Source organism: Colossoma macropomum, unplaced genomic scaffold (genome assembly GCF_904425465.1).
Source record: "Colossoma macropomum unplaced genomic scaffold, Colossoma_macropomum, whole genome shotgun sequence".
Lineage (NCBI taxonomy): Eukaryota > Metazoa > Chordata > Actinopteri > Characiformes > Serrasalmidae > Colossoma > Colossoma macropomum.
Window position 1 is genome coordinate 3,128,232 of NW_023494792.1, and position 16,894 is coordinate 3,145,125.

At 38.1% G+C, this 16,894-nt stretch overlaps 1 long non-coding RNA gene across 2 annotated transcripts; it reads left to right on the plus strand.

The window, feature by feature from the left end:
* The first annotated feature begins 245 nt into the window (after window positions 1-245).
* LOC118811413 lies at window positions 246-12,680 on the plus strand. 2 transcript variants are annotated; one of them, XR_005007479.1, is made up of 5 exons: window positions 246-505; window positions 7,516-7,623; window positions 9,555-9,626; window positions 9,829-9,932; window positions 10,098-12,680. It is a non-coding gene; the product is annotated as an uncharacterized LOC118811413 (long non-coding RNA). The 2 variants fall into 2 exon arrangements; XR_005007478.1 differs by having other exon boundaries at window positions 9,829-9,885.
* Window positions 12,681-16,894: the final 4,214 nt, after the last annotated feature.

Sequence of the window (16,894 nt, forward strand, 5' to 3'; positions counted from 1 at the left end):
CTAGAATTCCTCAACACCAAACCTCCTCCTAGATGCTGCCATTTCACAATAAAAGCACCTGAACTCAATAATTCAGAGGGGTGTCCACATACTTTAGTCCATCTACTACACTTAGAACTTAAGGGACTGTTAAAGAAAGCATTAACCTTTCATTTTTTTTAGCAGTATAACTGATGCTAGATATTTTGGTCCCACATGACGTGTGACTTGTTATGCACAGTTTAAGTGAAAGTAGGAGGGGACGTACCTAATGCACCAGTGGGAGCTATCACAGTCAGTGTATGTCTGGGCTGGTGGGTGGGAGCACTTGTCATGTCTGTGAAATTATGAATGGCCAGAGAGGATGGCGTGGTGTGCGAGTGAGAGAGTGTGAGGGAGAGAGAGAGAGAGAGAGAGAGAGAGAGAGAGAGGGAGGGATGGAGAGGGGAAAAGACGTGTCTGGTGATACGTAGAAGAATTGCCAACCAGCAGCACAGCCCCTCTGACAAAGGTGGAGAAAGAGAAGGTAAGAGACATCCTCTCTTTTTTCCCCTCATCTTTTAATGTAATTGGATCACGTTGCATAAATGCTGTGTCTCTATGTTTGCATTGCTAGCCTTTTAAAAAGCCAGTCTTTTTTTCTGTCTCAGAGTAGCTGAGAATAGTGTTTATCCTCCAGTGAAGTGAAGTGAATGAATTCAGAATTCTGCCTTATTAAGCTATTGGGCATCTGCATAACATCAGGTACATCACAGGCTTGGCTTAAGTGAGCGTGAGAGAGCCAGAAAGAGTCTCTAAGGTCAGTGACATGGAAATTTGTATGCAGCACTGTTCTCAAGATCAGTGAAGGGCAAGGCAGCCAGGTTAGAGTGTGTGCGTGTGTGGGGTACAACAGACATAAACATGGATATAAAGGAGTGTTTCACCCTTTGTCGTGATGCAGTGCAGAGATCTTTGAGTGCTGGTAGTGTCTTTCTGATTTCACTGTTACCCAGCACATCCATGAGGGTTCTTGAGGGTTCTTATCTCGTCAGAACACCATTTCTACCTCCAGTCAAGGCCAAAAGCCTGTGGAAAGCTCCTTAGTGTTGTAGATTCAGGCTGCATAGCAAAAAGCAGGGGTAGACAGTAGACAGCCAATGAGTCTTGCAGCCAAACTGAAGAATTTGTGTTCACAATAAGAGAAACATGTATTGACAATTCAGTACCAAAAAAGTCAGGTGTTGCGTCGAAAAAGAAAACGTTTATTAGAAACTTAAAAATGTTAATTAGAACATTGTTATTGTGTTGACCATGGTGGTCCCTCCCACCGATCTGGTCAGCCCTGATGTCATCCAATCTAGGTTATGTCATTAGGCGCACGTAAGCTACTGTAGTGATGGCCTCTCAATATAATGCCAGCTTATTTAACACATTTCTGTGGGTGCTCTTGTGGCCATTTTGCCAGAAGAATGAAAAAGATCCCAGATATTTTGGATTAATATGATCAAATAAAATTATTTTTCCCTGTAACTTTATCAGATTAACTAGGACACTGATGCCTCACCTTAGATCTTAAAAATCTAGCTCACTTCAGTTTATGTAAATCATACACATTTACATCAAAATATTTTTCATACATATTCTTGAAGACACAAAATGCATAGTACAAAAACTGAGGGCCCTCCAAAACAGGGGGAAATTGCATTGTATGGCTACTGTGAAAAGGGTTGGCACCTTATTTTATATAAGACCTCATTTCACAGTGATATACGCAAACTTCAGCCAATGAAATAGCATCTATGACACTAGGTGGCCAGCTCAACAGGGCAGACCACCACTGTCACCACACCATCACATTAGCTATTGCTTAACAAATTCTGACAAAACCTGATCTGATACAATTAGTAAGCAGGATTGTTGTAAGTCGAAAAGAAGACAAGTGGCCGCCCAGGCCACACGCTCTGCATGTTTACCGGTCAAATGTGAGATGTTGTGGCCAGGGGTACGGCACACTTGGCAACTTCGACCCATGTAAACAAGTGGGGCAAATCTCAGAAGGCCTGAGGATGCTTCCATATACAGAATGTACTAGTAATTTCACTTGGTGAAGGTGTCAACATATGATTCCAGTGAAATAGACTGATTGGCTACATTATTCAATACACCTACATTGTATGTAACAGGGTAAAAGGGGGCTAACAAAGTACGCAGAAAAACAGATGGACTACAGTCTGTAATTGTAGAACTACAAAGTGCACCTATATAGTAAGTGGAGCTGATAAAATGGACAATGAGCATAGAAACAAAGAGGTGGTCATAATGTTATGCCTGATCTGTGTATAATCAAACTCTATTATTTAAAAAAGTGAAGAAAATTCTGGGCTCTTAATTGAAATGCAATGGTGACAGTCTATAACTATTCAAGACATTTTAAAAGAAGGTGTGTTGTCCTCAAACCTTTGATGGGGAGTGTGTATAACTAATGTAAAAAAGTGGAGTCAGCAGCTCTTGAGCAGTTTGAACTTGTACCTGCCCACAGCTGGAGACCTTTAATGTTTTGTTTAATTGTCACTTTCAACTGTGTGGCCACACTGGCTTGTCTTCAAACAGTTTTATGTTGAGAAATACAGGTTATACACACTAACGTGCACATATACATACACACTGAGTAATGTACACACTCACACTTTAACCCTCCTTTTTTCCTGTGAACTGTTGTGAACTTGCACAATCATAAGCAGGAATATCCTCGTGTGGGTGTGTCTGTGTAAAAGAGTGTGACACTGTGTTTGTGTAAGTGTGTGAGCCATGCAGTGAGAGAGGGGGAGATTACTTAACGCCCCTGAACTCTGGATGATTCTGGGCGTCTCTGTGAGAAAAGCTCAGTGCTTTCAAACGTGGAAAGAACACACTTCCAGTTCATTTATCTACATGAGCAAGTCAACAAAAGTGAAGGTGACATTTAGAACCAAAACACCAGCGCATGGTGTGTGTGCCCTCTGAAAGACAGTGAAGGAGCTGGCATTATAACAGCAGCAATCAAAGGGGAATTCCACCCAATTCATATATTTTTTGCACAATTCGGTCATTAAGATGTAAAGATCATTCAGAGTGGGTTTTATGTGAAATTGTTCATTGTAGATAAACTTACCAACTAGTTTTCTTTACAGAGGTTGTGGTACAAACCAGGGGTCACAATGTCTAAAGAAAATGATCTATTATCAAAAATGACAAGTGAACCTGCATGTGAGTTTTTATGTGTAATGTTGATAAAGGTAAATTTGTGATAGATGTAAAAAAAAATCTATTTTGGGCTCTATTTTGCCTTGTAATGCCTTGTATTTACATTCATTGCCCATTTCATCATATTTATGTTCATCAGTTTTAGCTGTATTTTGTTGCTGTACAATTACAGATTACCACTTCAACATGAATGAATTTTGAAAAAAGTTTTATGCCAATACCATAATGAGTAACCTACTTAGAATTAAGTAGGTTAGTTGTATTTGTTAGTGTAAATGAGTGTGATATACCTTAACAGTTAAAATCAAGCGGATTGCAGTAGCTAGCTACACGACATTAAACATCTTGTATCGAGTAGTGCTATAGTACAAAAAAGTGGCTTTTGTTTTCCATCAGAAAAGCACTTCTGTACTGTTGTAAGTAAAGTATCTCTCATAGTTTTGATCTCCATCTGTCTCTTTCAACAACAGTATCAAACAGTATCTGTAGCACAGTGACAAGAGGAATCATATGCGTGGCTAATGCATCTAAAGAGTTCACCTGTGACGTTTTACATCTTAGTAGAGTATTTTATTCAGCTGGTTGAGCTTTAGCTCTAAAGCCAGTCATACACTGTGGGATTTTAGAAAGCTTGTTCTTTGGTGACATTTCACACTACACATTTGAATAGGCCAAATCAGACACAGGAGACACAACCCCTACAGACAGCTGTAAGGATTGTCTATGGACAATTAAGCTGTTTCCTTCCAAACAACATGCTGCATGTTTGAGTACCGAGCAGACATGTTGAGAAACTGTGCTATAGCACCTTTGCTAACTTGTGCCACACTGTGCACTGAAACCAAAACCAGGTGTTGATTTACATGGGTAGGCCGATATGTTCTCTCTACAGCCTATTTTACAAAGACAATGAAAAAACTCGACATATTAATCTCTATACCTCGCAATTCTATTCAGTTAAACAGAGTAAAGTTGGAATATATGGACTTTGGTACTACAAATTGCAAGATTTTGCCTCCATTTTGCTAGCCTATGTGTGTTCACCCATGTTATGGAAGTGGTTGTGTTTAAAAAGAGCTAAAATTGCCTAACAAGAATGGTGGTAATAGACAAAGGCGAAATGTTTAAAGTGTCCTTTGTGTCCAATTGCCACAGCTACAGCAACACTTTACCATCACCAGCATTGTCTACTCTGCTGAAAAAAAGATTTTAGAACCATTAGTATTAAAACCTGGTGATTTTTGCTTTCTAATGGGAACTGGCTTAAGGGTTACCACTACAGACCACTCGTTTCCCATAGGACACCTTAAGATCCAATCAGGAAACCATGATATGTATCTTTTATCAGTCCCAGAACACCTGATAAACCATTGGAGTCCTTTACACTATGACATGAATTCATCAGTAAAACAGAAAATACCCTTACAGACTACTGGACACCACCAGGAACCGACAGAAACTTAAGCCATCTTAGTGATTTAATTATACAGACATTTAAAAAAAAAAGTCAGAATTCTCCTTTAAAAGCTTTTAAAAGGGGCTGAATAATCAAAAGTTGGCATAGATAAAGTGTACCAGAAAAACAGCAATGGCTCATTTAAAAAAGGCTAGAAAAACTAGATATAAAAGAGAACTATGAGTAAGTTCTGACTCTGTAACGTGATTGAGTGAGAGCCATTCTATGAGTGCCAGAATCTCCAAATAATGGGCACTCTGACTACATTGCCTCAATGCTATATTGACATTTATGATGGTAGATGAATGAAAACTGGATATTCCATATTTTTCAATGGAGCTTTAAAGCTATTGGGCACGATCATGACTGATCAACTTCATAGACTCGCAAATTGAATTTGACCAAATAGGAAAAAATCTCATCTGGACCATGGAGTTACAACCATGGCATGGCAGTGTTGCTAGGGTACTGTTGCCAGAGTCTTGTAGCTTTCGTGCACTAAACGTTACCCAGAAGTGGCTGCTTTGACAAGAAAGGACTATTTGACCAACCTGACCAATCACAAACTGTTGTTTCCGTGTTTTTGCAAGACCCATGGCAAACAAAAATAGTCTGCTATGCATGTTGTTGAACATGCAGGGACATCTTGTGTAACGAGATTTGCTCGCTGCTTTAAACAAGTAATTACTTGCCAAGATACTGTGAACTTCACCAACATTTCTGACACCATCCCCACATCTTATTCTGAAATGCTCATTGTTGTCTGGTGTTCTGATTTACGGTGCTCAGATTCAGTCGTGCCAGTGCCAACATCTCATGCCATAGTACTCTCTTTTATGTTTTATTATGTAAAATAAGATAATGATATAATGGGTTGATATCCAACCAGCTACTTATTCCCTAGTAGGCGCTATACACTGGTTGCTGACACTTGTAGGCTTTCTATAAATGGTGTAAAGCCTTTTTAAGTTTAGAAGTAATCAGAAAAGCATATTATGATAGGATTTGTCATAACAATAATGTTAATCATATTGCATATATAATCATATTGCAACTCAATATTGCCACTACAGTGTGTAATATATATATATATATATATATATATATATATATATATATATATATATATATATAATAACAGCACATGGCTGTGCAGAGACCTTTAAAGGGGCAAGTGCTTGAAGTTAAAAAGGAGCATGTGGTTACCAAGCAGTGATAGGAGGGCTGGGAAAAGAAGGTGGGGCTTGAGAGAAAGGTGTAGTTAAACATGCAGGAATGACTGAAAATGAATTCACTGGCCTTTTATGGATATAATCTTAGTACAGTGCTTATGTTAAATATTAACAATGTAAACCTTTGGTCTTAATAAGAAACTTGGACAAGAAAAAAAGAAAAAAAAATCAAAAGGGGCTCTACAGGCATAAACAGACAAAGGCAGGGACATTGTCAGAAATGCATGACCAACTAATCATCATGCTCCACTAAACCCAATTTTGTACATGCTTCAATACTGGCAAAGAGCAAAAATACAATCAAAGTGAAACTGCATGCTGCTGCTACTCAGCTTTAAAAATGAAGGCAATTAATACAGCATGCATGTTTGCATGCATCACATCGTATATGTGGAAAAATAAATCAGCGGACACGTGTGGTTTTGCACACTTCAAAATATAAGTGACTCTTCTGTAAGGGCAGCACTCTGAGTAGAGAGAGATCAAGTGTGTGTCAGAAAGAAAGAAAAGGCATTAAAGCAGTCTTTACTGCAATAGCCTTAGAAATTGAGGGTGAGTCAGCATAGGGGCTCATTTTGCATGATGATGAAGTCTGACAATGTGAGGTTAATCATTCTGTTCATTGTCTATGAGAACAACATTATGACTCAGCGAAGACTGTCTGACCCTGGGCGATTTCATGCACATTTCTGATATTTTTCCTCATGATAATGAAGTTTTGATATGCATGCACTTATGCTGTTATTGGGGAGACCTTGCCATTTAGTGGAACAATGGGACATCTTGGTGAATTTGTAATTGCTTGCATGTGTAGATGAACTGGAGTCATTCCCTTGTGTTTCCATGGTGACCTGGGCTCTGTCTGATTCTGTAATTGGCCTGTGTACCCACTGGCTTTAGGAGATCAATCTTGAATGAACACACGCATGCACACACATGCAAATACACACTCAGGCTACACTGTGGCCTTGATCCTTAGGCCAGAAATATACTCAATGCATGCATGCGAAAGCAAATGGCAATGACCAGATAACGCCCTTTAAACTCAGGGTCCTGCTGTAGGAACTCTTCATGTGTTCTTACGGTACTGTGGGGGTTAAAACACTCAGTACGCAAGGAGGTGAAAGGACAATTTGTGTATAGCATGTGTAAACAGAATCTACTGTTATTCCAACAGCCACAACAACAAAACGTGAAATTGTTCTGCTTTACTTGTTCTAAAGGGCCGATGATGTATCATCACTGAACACTTTATTAAGGACACTCATTTTGTAGCTAAACTCATTGTCCGTTTTATCAGCCCCACTTACCACATAGGTGCACTTTGTAGATCTACAATTACAGACTGTAGTCCATCTGTTTCTCTGCATACTTTGTTAGCCCCCTTTTACCCTGTTCTTCAATAGTCAGGACCCTGAATTCACTAACTAGAAGGGGTGAAATGAGCTTTTTGTACATAAAATGTTTCCCAACGCTGGCCTGTGTCCTGAAGAGATCTCTGTTGGTAACAAGAGAAGGTGACCTGCAGTGACCTCTAGTGGTGATGGACTGTATATGTGACAGATAAGGGCCTTCTAGTTCCCATTCCATTAAGTGCTTGTTACTGTGCTGTTGCATTGCCAGGCTGACAGACAGAAGCCCTGAGTAAGTGTGATAAAGAGCCTCTCTCCTCCCTCCTGCACCCCACTGCCGCTCTGCACCTCACTGCACCTCGCCAACATGGAGCAGAAGGTAAACAAGGAGATTTGGATCCAGATCACAGCAATCTTCTCACAAACACTGGAGTCAATCCATGTTTATTCACAGACTGACCATTTCGAATTTGCTTCGTATTTCTGAATGTCATTCTACTAGTAGTGGGTGGAATGGCTAAAAAAATGTCATGGTATAATATCTTTTGAGTTCTATTTTTGTAGGTTAACAGTGGCTTTTAATTTTTTAAATAAGAAACATGTTTAACAACTAAAGTAAATCTGAAATATTTTTATTGTGCAAAGTAGTAAAAACAAGATTGAACAGTGTGTATATAAACCAATGTCAGTATTGCTTTCTAACATTAGCCCTGTAGGCCCTGCAAAAAGAGTGTTATGTGTTGTTTCATGTCTGAATTTCTACAATTGGCTGCTTATTTGGCAGCTTTTTGTTCTTTTGTTTTGCTCCACCTTAAACAGAGCAGCGGTTACATTCTGGCAAGTGTACAATGTGTCTGAATGTAACTGCTGCACCATATATGGTGGAACTTGAAGTTCGAATCAAAAGCCAACTTCAGCTTCGTCAAATTTCTCATGTCATCTGTGCGTCCCACATACTCGTGCCTCCGACTGTCAGACACTGCTGGAATTTGGAAAATATTACAGCCATTCACGCTTCAGTTCCAGTTGGTCTGTGGCTTATCACTGCGGCCTCTTCTGAGGCAGGCGGCTTTTTAGGCGGCATGACAGGGAACGTGGCAATTGCTCTGGTATCCATATTAGGCTAAGGTTAACTCCAAAAGACTGATTACTCTTTAATGTCCATTGCAGCAAAAACAAAGTTGACCACTGAAGATGCAACAAACTAGACAGTGGGAGGTGATTGAGAGTCTGCTATGCATTCATTTTCATTTCAAATGTGAAAACAGAGAATTTTTACTCCTAATAGATTACTCTTAACAGATTTTGAACTTAGATTAAATGGGTTGAGTGACAGGTGTGACTAGTTGAGGTTCCACTTATGGCTCAGGCCAACTCATTTATGGCCTGGAAAGTCAGGTAATGCTTTTTCAATAAAAAAATTAGGAAAATTTGATAAAATTTGATATCTACGCAAAATTTCAAAAGTGTGCCCCACATCATTTTTTAGTTATGAATTTCTATTTTATATTTGTTGAGTGGATCTACAGTAGATTATGTACATAAAAGATCTCATAATAAAAACAAGAAGTGAAAGAATATGTCACCTCTCTGAAAGAATACAGACTTCCTGAATTCCTGGAAAAGAGTATTTACTGTTTCACTATTTTTAATTTGAGGTTGTAAGTCAAACTCCTCTTGTTCAAAAAGCTACCAAAGCATGAAGCAGTCATAAGACATCTGTATTTTCTATATGTCAATGAGACAGAACTGTATTTATGTATTTATACTGAAGGAAATAGGATTATCAGCAGGGAACATGCACCACCTGTGCGGCTCCAAAGCAAAATTTTTAGCAAAAATATTTACATAATTGTTTTTAAAATTTGAAATATTTTAAAATTTTTAGGTGAAAAATTTGAACATTGAGAGACATTTTACAAGTAACTGTTCTACTTTTGTGGAAAAGTTTCCTGCTGGAGATGCGAGAAAAGCAGCTACAGCTGAGCTAAAAGCAGAGCAAAATAAGTCTGTGTTTTTGTTTCTACTATATTTTTTAGCCTATACTAGCACATTAGCACATACTGAGATATATTTATAGCCAAGATGTTAAAATGGACATAAAATGTTGTGGCTCCCAAGGTGGTTTGATTTTTGTTGAAAGGACAAAACGTCTCTTCTTAACATTTGGGTTGCCGACCTCTGGATTAGTGTCTTTTTTTAAATCTAAATGGTCAAAAGGCCATATAGATTAAAGTGGGATTTTTGGTTGTGAAGCTGTTTAAACTCATGCTGTAGCTTCAAATATTCAAAAAGTCTTCTATTCCTCAGACAACCTCGCCTCAGAAACACATGGTGAAAAGCAGGTCCAAGTCCACTGAGGAAATCCAGCAAGCTAAGAAGGTGAGCAGTGCTGTCATCCCAGTTTTACATTCTCTTAGCTGAGCGCTTTCTGCTCTGAATACTCTAATATGATTCGCTGCTCTTCCATGCTTCTTACATGACTAACTGAGCACACAGTGACTTGCTCATAGACACAAATTATGTTCGATGAATGCATACTTACTGGCACTGAGCATTTTTTCAAGTTTTCCTTGTTTTCCAGGCCTTCCACATCCCCCAGAAGTCGCTTCCTGGTGGATCCGATTTAGACAAAGTGAAGGTCAGCCCACAGTTCACGTAGGGGCAAGTCTGCACGGACCAACAAAAGTGAACTGCTATTCGTCATTGTTCTTTCAACTGAATATGTCAATAATTACTGCAGCTGTGGTTAGGTCACTGTACTGTATCACTAAAATAGTTTAACAGTGAGATGTTTCGACTCTTTGTGTGTAAGAGGTCACTGTATAAGTTGTGTTTCTGTCTCTGTTTCAGGAAAGCCCTGAAGAATCTGAAACTCCTGCATCATCATCAGAGGAACTGAAGTAACACTTATAAATCTCAACCCCCCCCCCACACATATGCCCAATCTAAATCTCCGGTCTTGTCCAGACATGCAGACTTAAGTCCACAGGGCTGGAGGGCTCTAATTCTGCCTTTCATCTAGGCCACCTGACCATAATAATGCTGACTTTTTATTAACTTAAGGAAAGGCTGCTTGAGATGCAGACTTCAGCAGACTTCGCTAATGGAGTTACCCTAAATTCACAGTAGTGAGGAACCAAAAAAACCCCATGAAACCGAAACCGAAAGATACACTTGGCCTTTTTTTTGTTTCATTTAAAAAATAAACTGCATGCTAATAAAGAAATTGCATGTTTATTATTGATATAATCTGCTTTCAATATGACAAAATTGAGTTGACGATAAATAAAAACAGTTTGCATAAAAGCAGAGTTTGATTAACACACCATAAAGCTTCATAATTTCCCCAGTATATTAAAAAACAAACAATCCTCAAGAACATTTTAAAAGAAACCAAATGCACATACATTTACATGGTAATGGAGGCTTATACTAACACAGTTACAGAGCCAGTTCCCTGTAAACTAACCAGCACATCATCACACCAAACAAAACATCTGTTCTCTTCAGCTTAGGACAGATTAATGTGGTCACAATGACTAATAAAGGATTTAAAACCATACAGGCACTTTTAGCTCTACATTTTAAAGGCTACTTTTATGACATGATCACCTGTAAACCAAGAGAAACATAATTAGCCACACAGCTATCCAACATGTTATTGGCACTGCACTAACCGAGCTACGAGAATGTCAAAAAGGGGTGGGGGGAAGGGCCTTAGCTCACCCCCTAGTACCTGAATAGTGGAACTGCTTTCAACGAATGGACTGAAAAACTACATGGATCTGTAAATTAATAAAGTAAAATAAAAGAGAAATGAAATTGGGGTGGTTCTCTGTGGCCACAGTCTGGTAATATCACATACGGGCTACAGAATGATGGCTAGATTTTTCTTTCTGCATCTGTTGTTCTGCTGTATTCTGCATGTTTAGTGCTCAAACTGAACGTGTTTGTGCTGAGTGTCAAATGAAACAAACACAGCGTTTCTAATCACTACCCCCATATTTATACATTTAAATACCGGTTTAAACATGCCTTGTCCACCTGGCCTCTCCATTCCCCCTGAGGTGACATGTTAGGGGCTGTTCCATTGATTTATTAGCTCAAGTGAGGGGTGTTAGGTGAGCTTTCTAGGGGACAAGGCATCAGGTGAACACCAGTGTTGAGGTCCGCAGCAGAACTTGTCCAGAAATCATTGTGATGTGACACGTCCCTTTTCAAAGCCCAAAATAATGGCAGAAGAAGTCGTTTAGAGGCTATAGCAGTGAACTTGTTCAAAATGCTTAACATTTCAAAACCATAACATTTGATTTGCTGGGCTTCAGGTCACTCCATCTATTACACATGACTGCTGATATGACTTCATCGCTTTGCTTTGCTAGCTGGCTCGCTATCATGCTAAAGACTACATGGCTAATGACAACAAAAAGAAAGGCACTACACACTGCAACACCAAGTTAACAGCCAGCCAAAGTGATTACTCGCCCATGTTATATATGTTATGCCCAAACTTCTCAGAAAAGATTTTGCATTTCAAAGTTTGCATGGCTAGCCAATTAGCCCACTGAAGCTAACCTACTCCTAGTTCATTCTTTTTGAGTAATCCGCTCCTCATTGTCCCTTCACTTCTTCCCTTAGTGGCCACTTGTGTAACACATTGGTGTGAAAGTGGGTGAGAGCAAGTTTGGAAAAAAACATATAAAATCATGCTACTGTTTCTGTTAAGTGATTTTTCTTTACATGTTAGACTCTGGCACTTTGTTGTATACCGACCTAAACCTGTAAGTGCCACTTTCTGAGTCTCTTGGACGAAATTATTGGTGGCCAAAACTTCATGTCATAGTTCATAGCAGAATGCATGTGATAGCACAACAGGAGGAGTTCCAAAAAGAATAAATAAAAATTTTACATTTAGATAACAAGCGAACAATGAATTTATACGTAAGTAAAAAACAGTTTGTGTCCATATGTGCATATTTTGGTTTCAAAGTCTCCCACAGAAGTGAGTCGATCTGATGTCCACTCTAAGTAGTACTTTTTTATGCACTTCCAGCCGTATGACCTCAGATTAAACATGATGACGTCAAGCACTGTAGTGAACATCACAAAACGTAGATCCGAAGTCCGTGAGACCGGAGAGCATGGGGCCGTAGGTTTAGATTGGGCACTACATTATCTTCACTCATGTCACTTCCTGAAATTACCACATATGACCCATGTGCTCCTTCCCTCATCAGGATACCCCCCCCCCAATAACCAGCTGTTACTTCACCATTTTAACACATGGCCGTGTACTAAAGAGGCAGTTCATATAAACATGTTTCCATGCTGTGCTGTTGAAGAGTGTGACTGCTGTACATATCAACTGAATGTGTTTGCACAATAAAGCAGTTTGGTGAGTGTGTCCTTGCAAAAATGATATATGTTGTCTTCAATATATTTCAAATACATACTTTATAGAATCACACAGTGACTTATCTGGATGTTAAGCATTTATTTGCTCTGAAAAAAACTCCTATTTCAATAAATACAAAAAATATTCATACAAAATGTGCTGATTTTATGAATCAGTAGCTGGTTTGGCTAATCTAGCCTTCATTTTATCAAATCAAGCAATTAACAAATCTATGTGATTACTGAGGGATGCTGATAAGAAATCTGGAACCAAACTTTGTTCTTCAGACTATCTCACAAGATATTGACTACTCTTGTTACTTTTTACTGTATTTATATTTATTTACATTTATTCTAATATAATATTATGATTTTACAAGCAAAAGCACACAATGACAAGATAAATGGCTTTACATAATGTGCTTAGATGCCTTAGACTTACAGTTTATACAGTATATCGCTGCTGTCGGAACAAAACCTTGTATCTCCAAAATGGTAACTTTACAGGAGAAGGAAAAACATACTTTACTTTTAATGTAAGTCAATGGAACCAGACTTTTCTCCAAGTCATTTTGGGCCATTTCTTTTGACCCGTTCATCATGAAATTTACACACTATGTAAAGGGCAGCAGGCATTTTCAAATTACGTCAAAAACTAAAACACAAATGACAAAATTGGTGAGGTTTTGTTTCAACAACAGCGATATACAGTATATAAAGTATACAGTGTATACAGTGTATGTACAGTATATACAGTTTTGAGTATATACAGTATTCAATATGTACTATGTATATACAGTATATAAAATATACAGTGTGTACAGTGTGTATACAGTATGTACAGTGTATAGTATGTACAATCCTGTGCAAAAGTCTTAGTCACCTGAGAAAATTATATTTAATAAGTTGTTTAACAGAGTGGGAGAGAAATCCAGAACCTGTGTTCTTCTAAACAGCTTAAAAGATATCAACTACTTTGTTACTTTGACTTGTTGATTTTTACTGCACTAATGCTTGTCTGCATTTATCTAATGTTAATATATATTTGCACAAAAAAAAAACAAAAAAAAACATGGATATTGCCCAGATAAATTATGTTAAACAGTTTGGTTAGGTGCTTATCACTTGACATATTAATAATTGTTATTTTCTTCTAATAATTAATAACTTCAATATTGTAGATTGAAAAATTACAGCATAAACACCAAAAGGTGATTTAAATTGACTACTCTGACTACAATGTCTTGCTTATGACATGTAAAACTCTCAATGACGGCACTCTTACTGATCTTTTGAAGTGTCATAGCCTGTCCAGACCAATTCACTCAGCTTAGACAGGCTTACTGCAAACGCCTAGGATCACATGCAGCTCAGTTAGAGGAAGATCATTTTCTTATATGGCTCCTAAACTCTGAATATATTGCGAATGTAAGCTCAAAAATGTTTTATAACCAGATTTGAGTGATATTTGTTTAGGCTGGCATATGCCTACAGTACTGCGGCTCATTTTTTTCCCTATTGTTTATAATTGTGCCGTCATTTCTTTTAGGCCCGTGATCCTCAGTCCTGGTCCTAGAGATCTACCATCCTGCAGATCTAGGACGGTATCCTTAATCTACCACCTCATCCAGGTACTGAAGGCCTTCAGGGGCATCTGAACATTAGACCCGGGTATGTTGGATCTAAAGTCTCCAGCGTGGTAGATCTCGAAGGACCAGGACTGGACACTGGTATTTTATCTCTTCAGTGTTTTGCTTGTGTTTCTGTGTAAAGCACTTTGATGCTTTGTTACCAAAATGAAAAGTACTATAAAATTGAATCTAAATCTACTTTTTGAGAATACTTATTGGCTTATGTTCTAAAAAGTCAGTTTCCCAGACACAGTTTAATCTTTGAACTGACGTAAAAGGATTTCCAGTGGATAATCCCTATTGGCAATGTAACTGAACCCTAAATTTGCCTGTCCACATAACAGACGCTTAATAGGTGACTGTAGAACACACCAATAATTTGGCTCAAGACTCATTTGAGAGGTTTTATTTACATGTACGTGCAGACAAATGTTGTTGTGGATAATGAGAGCCTACAAGGTATTTAAAACATGCATGTACACACAAATGTCGCAGTGATTATTATCATTCTGTGCAGCTTTAGAAGTGGAGAAGATACCAGCATACAGCTGGAGTCGATTAAGAGCTTTAAAAATGACTTTAAAAAGATTCTGGTCTTTTTCCAGTAGCATCTATGGCCACATTAGCAGCTTCTCTGACTGCCTTATGGGTTTTATTTGTCACATATATTTTTAGCCAACATAAGCGCCATACCATCATAACCCTTATAATTTTTATATATGCTGCTATACACGGGTTTGAAGAGGCGGTGTTACTTTCAAAAGATGCTCCACGCTGTGCCAAAGAAATTCAGAGCAGCATATTTAAGGCTTGCAATACATGTTTAAAGCATGTGGAAATGCAGTTCTCTAATGTGACACTGGAACACATTTTCAAGGCCTTGGACAGAATATAGTATAGAATATAATACAGTTGTACACAAAAGTTTGCGCACCCCTGGTCAAATTAAATGTGTTGTAGTAAGTGAAAATGAGTGAACACGTCCTCCACAGAGAACACACTTCTGCTCATTTGAATGCACAGTTACAGTTTATTTGCTGAATTTAACATACTGGAAAGAATAAATCAAAATGTGACCTGTGCAAAAGTTATGGCACACTTTTTTATATGTAGATTTTATTTTTTTCAATGTGTTATGTGTAGAAAATAATAGAAAATAGAAAATTGTATGTTTTTATAGTTAGGTTTATATTAAAGTTTGTAGAGGGCGAGTTTTCACAACAGAACATGTAATTTCGGGGTGCTCAAACTTTTGCATACGACTGCACTCAAAGCACTGACATCTGACTTTAAACAAATACTCCAGTGTTTTTCTACCTAATCTTTATCTGCATCTGTAGCATATGGTGCATTACCACTCACAGTGTTTATATTTCCCTGCATTTAGGAAAAAAAAACACTCTTATAAAAACTCTTATAAAAAACTCTTATTAAAAACTCTTATAATACAAACTCAATTCTAAAGAAGTTGGGACAGTTTGTGAAATGCTAATAAAAACAGAAAGCAGTGATTATTAAATTAATTAAATTCTGTTAGACATGCATTAAAATGAAAACAGTACAACAGCACAATATTTGACATTTTACCTTATGATACCTTATCACTGTTTTTTTGTAAATATACACTCATTACAAATTGGGTACCTACGTTATGTTCCAGAAGAGCCATGAAGCAAGTTTTTTCATCGTATTACATCACAATCTTCAGCTGTGCAACCATACAGGGCCTACATTGTTATATTTTCAGCTTGTTAAGGCACACGTTCTCTATGAGAGACAGTTCTGGACTGCAGGCAGGCCAGTCTGGCACACTTTCTGAGTATCCAGCCATGCTGTTGTAAGATGTTCAAAATGTTTCTTGGTTTTATGTTGAAATAAGCTAACATGTCCCTGAAAAAGACATCATCCAGATGGCAGAATAGGTTCCTACAAAATAGGTTGAGCATTATTGGTGCTGTCGCAGATGTGCAAGTTACCCAATAATACCCCTCATATAACATACGGTAGCTATTGAACTCTACACAGGTACAACATCCATTCCTTTTATAAACAATCTAAAATGCTGACTCGTCACACCACAACACACGTTTCTACTGTGCATCAGTCCATTTCAGATAAGCTCAAGCTCAGTGGACGCCGTTTCTGGACACTGTTGTCCTATGGCTTCAGCTGTGCATAGTGCCGTCTTAACTCTCATTTGTGGGTATAGCAATTGACTTTTATTGACAACAGTTTGTCAAAGTATTCCCAAGCCCATATGGTGATATGCATCACAAAGACATGCCTGTTTTTAAAGCAGTGCCATCTTAGGGGTTGAAGGCCAAGGGCATGCAGTTGTGGTTTTACACTTTGCATTTACAAACAGAGATTTCTCAAGATTCTTTGAATCTTTTGATGTTATGCATAGTAGAGGATGAAATACCTAAACTTCTTGCAATCCCCCACTGAGCAGAGTAATTTTTAAACTGTTGGCATGGTCTCCACTCATGCCATTTTTTGGCTGAATTGTTCATAAACAGTAAGTGTTCAAAACAAACCTTTTCATTTGTAGCATGTGTATGCTGCTTATGTAAAGCAATTATTAATCGTGCTCAGATATTATAAAAATTATTTACTAAAAAA